This window comes from Pinus tabuliformis, chromosome 8 (genome assembly GCF_031772625.1).
Source record: "Pinus tabuliformis cultivar Carrire ecotype Pingquan chromosome 8, CPIR1, whole genome shotgun sequence".
NCBI lineage: Eukaryota > Viridiplantae > Streptophyta > Pinopsida > Pinales > Pinaceae > Pinus > Pinus tabuliformis.
Window position 1 is genome coordinate 790,893,491 of NC_142294.1, and position 6,000 is coordinate 790,899,490.

A 6,000-nucleotide genomic window follows, 5' to 3' on the forward strand; every position below is an offset into this window, starting at 1 on the left:
CCGATCACCATTTTTTAATGGATCCAATCTGGTTTTCTAGAAGGTTAAAAAAAAAAAGATTACCTATAGTCACTTGGAGTTGATGTTTGGGGAATCATTGAAGGAGGCTATCAATATCCATCCACCATTCCCACAGATGAAGTAGAAATGAAAAAATATGAGACCAATGGAAAAGATTTCAATGATCTATTAAGAAGCTTGGCAGAATCAGAATTTGTCAAAGTCATGCAAATGAATACCACAAAGGCTATATGGGATAATATCATCCAAATTTATGAATGTGACACAAAGGGTGCCAAACTTCAAACATTTAGAATTCAATATGAAACTCTTAGAATGCATAATGAAAAAATAATTGCAAGTTTCTTTCTTAGAGAAGATGAGATCATTAATTCAATGATAAATCTTAGTAGTGAAATAAAAGGATCATCTCTGGTTGATAAAATCTTAATATCTCTAACTCTAAAATTCGATTCAAAAGTCTCTGCCATTAAAAAATGCAGGATTTGAAGAACCTTATTGTTGAACAACTTCAAGGGATTCTAATAACTTATGAAACGAGAAAATGGGGTCCCTCGGATATTAGAGAAGTTGCATTCAAGGCTAATTCTAAAGGAAAATAAAAGGGGGAACTTAAGGAACCAGGATATGTATCAAATGAAAAAGAGGCAAATTTCATGAGGAAACTTCAAGTAGGTACTGGTAGATTCAAAGGTAAGATTACTTTCAAATGTTTTTCTTGTAGAAGAGTTTGTCACTATGCTACCAAATATCCTTATAGAGAAAATCATGAGAAAGGGAAGAATTCAGCAAAAGAAAATTTTAGAGGAAAGATCGAAAACAAAAGAAGCTTCTACACTCACAAAGATAGTGATGGTATTTCAAATGGTGAAGAAGGTGAGTCTGATCAAGAATATCAATTACTTATGGAATTTGAAGATAAATGTATTGATGAGACTGATGATGTTTTTATGGATGCCCTAGAAGATAAGGATAATTTTATTGAAGAAATAATTCAGCTTAAAATTCATTTGGAAGAAGCTAAACTAGCAGAAGAAGCTCTAAAGAAACAAATCCTAGAAAAGGAGAAGCATAATGAAAAGTTAGAACTATAAATAGTAAGTCTAAGGAAGGAACTTGAGAAAACAAAAGGTATAAATCTTAGGTTTGCTAAAGGATCTGAAACCTTAGATGAAATCATCAAAGTGCAACACTCTCCTCTCATAAAAACAATTCTTCGATACAGTGGAGAATCATCAAAGATTGTAAAGCCTTCTGAAATAGGTACATGAAGCTATCTCAATGCAGTAAAAGGAAGCAATCAACAAAACTCCAGCCATTAGCAAAAGAATAAAGGATCAAACACTTCTTAGGTAAATCTCCCTTACTACAATCAAAGGGAAAACTACACAAGAAGGTACTATACTCCTAGAAAATCCTACTTTAATGGTCAATGCTTCACTTGTCATAATTTTGGTCATAAGGTTGCTCAGTGTGTTGCTTACAAAACTATCATGACTAGAGAAGAAAGAAAGAAAAAGAATGAGATTGGGGTAAATAAATACTCTTACAATACTTTCTCACCTCTTCAAGATGAAACTGAATGTTCCATTTGCAATAAATTTGGGCATAAATAATCTGAATGCAAGAGAAAAATGTGATCAACACCTCAGAATGAACACAAGGCAACAACATCTAAGGTATGGAAAAAGAAGACCATGGAATCTGAAAATTGTGGTCTAGCTTTATATGTAGGAGATCAAGAAAATATGTGGTACATTGATAGTGGATTCTCAAAGCATATGATAGGTGATAAAGATAAGTTTATGTCCTTTAATGAAATAAAGAAAGAAAATAATGTAACCTTTGGAAATAATTCACCTGTTTTTATCAAAGGAAAAGGAACTGTTTTGCTGAAAGAAAAAGTTAAGGCTAGGAATTTTTTATTTGTTGATGGACTAAAACATAACTTGTTGAGTGTTAGTTAGATGTGTGACTAAGGGAAAGAGGTTATTTTTAGATCAAAGAACTCTATGGTTCAGAATATCGATATAGTTAAAATCATAATAAAGGGAATGCGAACTTCAGGTAATGCTTATGTCTTGCAAGGTGGTTTAGAATATTGTTACTTGAGAAAATTAGAAGAAAGTCAGCTCTAGAAAAGAAGATTGGGACACCTAAGCTTCAATAAACTATATAAGTCAAATAACATGGGAGTAGTTTGAGACTTGCCTAACATATTTGTACCAGAAAGTACATTTGAAAATCATGTCAATTCGGTAAGCAAATTAGAGTGAAGTTTAATGCCAAAGAAGGTACTTCAAGTAAGCCACTTGAACTTATTCATACTGATCTGTGTGCTCCTATGAGAAAGAAGTCTCCTCGAGGGAAACAATACTTCATATTATTCATTGATGATTTTACTCGCATGTGTTGGATTGGATTATTAAAACATAAATATGAAGCATTTGATAAATTTAAAGTCTTAAAAGTTCTAGTATAAAATGAGTTAGATTTTAAAATCAAATGTATTACATCTAATAGAGGAGGAGAATTTATATCAGATGAGTTGTTTTACTTTTTTGAATATCATGGCATCAAGAGGCAGTTTTGTATAGCTAAAACTCCTCAACAAAAGGGAGTGGCAAAAAGAATGAACATAACAATCTAACAAATGGCACATGCCATGCTTGATGAGTCCGAAACAACTCATAACTTCTTGGGGGAAGCAACAGATACAACGGTAAATATCCTCAACAAAGCTCATGTTCGAGTAAATAGTGAAAAAACTCCTCATGAACTATGGTTTGGTAAACCTCCAACTGTTAAGCATTTTAGATTTTTTGGAAGAAAATGTTACATAAAGAATAATGATGATAAACTTGGAAAGTTTGAAGCTAGAGATGATGAAGGAATTCTCCTTGGATACTCCTCTAGAAGCAAAGGATATAAATTCTAGAATAAAAGACTTCAAAATATTATTGAATGCATTGATATTGTTATTGATGAAGCATCCCCAGGTACCAAAAGATAAGCACTAGTAGATGACGAAGATACTCCTACAACAAGCCAAAATAATGTTGGAGAAAGAATCAATGAAGCATCAAAAGAAGGAAGTGAGAGTACAAAAGCATCAGATAAAAATCCATCAAGGTATGTTCAAAATTTTCATCCAGAATCTCAAATTTTAGGTGATAAGGAAGCTGGAGTACAAACTAGAAGAACTCTTGTTGGAACTTCTAGTTATCTAGCCTTACTATCCACAATTGAACCACACAATTTAAATCAAGCTAGAACAGACGAATGTTGGATTAAGGCTATGGATGAAGAACTTGACCAAATAGAAAAGAACCATACATGGGAATTAGTAACAAGGCCTCATGATAAAAATGTTATTGGGACAAAACGGGTATTCAAAAACAAATTAAATGAAAATGGAGAGGTAATTAGAAACAAGGAAAGACTTGTATGCAAAGGCTATGCGTAACAAGAAGGAATAGAATTTGAAGAAACATTTTCACCTATGGCCAGACTTGAATCCATAAGAATGTTTCTTTCCTTTTCAAGCTTTCATATTTTCAAAGTCTATAAAATGGATGTTAAATCTGCATTTCTAAATGGGGACCTACAAGAAGAAGTATATATTGAACAACTTGAAGGGTTAATAATAGGAAATGATAAAAATCTTGTTTGAAAACTCAAGAGGGCATTATATGGGCTAAAACAAGCTCCTCATTCATGGTATTATTGTCTTGATATGTATCTTCATCAACGAGGTTTCACTAAGGGGTCTGCATATTGTTCTATATATAAAGATGGATGATGATACAATTTTGATTGTTGTTGTTTACGTATATGACATCATATTTGGCAACAATGAAGAGTCCATGAGTAAAAAAAATTCTTATGTCATGCAACAAGAATTTCAAATGTCCCTACTTGGTGAACTAACATATTTTCTTGGTCTACAAGTACAACAAGCAAAAAATGGTATCTTCCTCTCATAGACAAAGTACCTCAAGAAGAGTTTTAAGAAATATGGAATGGAAGACTGCAAACCTGTATGCACTCCATTGGTAAAAAAACATAATCTAACTTCACATGATGATTCTCCCCCATTCAACCAACCAGAATATAGATCTATGATCGAAAGATTACTTTATCTTATAGGCACAAGACCAAATATCATGTATGCAATTGGAATTGCTGGATGATTTTAAGAAAATCCAAAAGAAACTCATCTTGATGCAGTCAAGAGAATATTTAAGTATCTACAAGGAACTCAAAACTTTGGTTCACGGTATCCCAATGATGTAGATATTACTCTTCATGCTTACACAAATGAAGATTGGGCAAGAAACGTCAATGAGCGAAAAATCACTAGTGGAGGATCATTCTACATGGGACCCCACTTGGTATCATGGTTTAGCAAGAAACAAATATCCATTACTTTATCTACTGTAGAAGCTGAATATGTTGATGTTGCATCTTGGTGCACACAACTTCTCTGGATGATCCAAAAAGTGCAGGATATTTAAACAATTACTCTCCACCTATTCCCATTGTATGTGATAATACCATTGGCATAAGTATTTTTAAAAATCCTGTAATGCACTCGAATATCACTTCCTGAGAGAATAGGTGCTTGAACAAAAGGTCAAATTGGAGTATGTTCCCTCAAAAGAAAAATTTGTTGATATATTTACAAAGCATCTTCCACGTGACTCTTTTGAATATCTCAGACAGAAATTAGGAGTGGTCTCGGCTTCATCACTTTGTTAATCATTTTTACCAAGCCTTCAAGTTGAGAGGAAGCTAAAAGTGAAGAACATTCGTGTATATACATGTATTTTGATCCATACAACCACGTATGCTTCCCTATGATGAAGTATCAGTAGAAATAACTCAAAGAAAAGTTATGATATGCTTCTAACAGTGTTGCTTTCTAGTTTTGATATTAGTTAGATACAATCTACTGATACTTAGATGCTTATGGTTTATGAGTTGCTCCAATATGACATTGATGCTTTGATTAATGAAGTTTCTTTGATGAACTGAGTGATGGATATGTTGATATAAATAGGTCTGATAGTGAAAAATTGGCACATGTTTAGGGGGATCATTTTTACCTTACTGCTTATAGTACATTGTTGGAATTATGTTTCCTTGATAATTCCTTGATACATAATGATGCTACAACTGTTGGATGATACTTGGAGACATGGCATATTTAGTTACACATTGATGATGTTGACGAACGATGCTACATTTATCTATCTTATTTTATGATGATATGCTTGATTCTCACATATTGTATGCACGAAAAGATATGTTGTTGTGTTGCAAAATCTCTATATGACTTTGATGAGGTCAAGGGGATGAGTTCTATGAAACAATCTTATATTGTTGACGATGCATATTTGGTCACAGGTTGAAGATATTACATTTCCTTTTTAATGAGGTTCATGGTGTTGTTGTTATATGATTATGGTGCAAATTCTATATGGCATGTGATGATTGTTTAAGGTTACCTTGGTCTTACTACCTCACTATTGAGGCCTTTGGTCTTAGTTATAAATGCCATATCTTTCATTTTATGTAAAGGCCATGTAAAGACCTATGATGTAATCATTTTAATATTCAGTCATGAATGGACTACTGGGGTTAAGCCAATTATGTATGTCATCCCATGTTGGGGATTTGATGTAATGTTGAGTCAAATATGTAACCCCACTATGTTGAAAGATTGGTCAATGTCAATTATTGGTGATAGGAAAGGTCATGTCTGGTTACTTATTTGTATATCTTCAGAAAATTAGCATGGACTTAGGGGGAACGTGGCCCGCATTCAGTGATCAGTATTCAACAACACTTCATTATGTGATGTACAACACTTCATTCATAATTGTTCAACCCTTTTCCCTTGATGGGGGAGAGTAGGTTGGTGTTTTGAGAAAGCTTGTTTGGAGAGCCTCTTGGTATATCTACATGTATTTATAG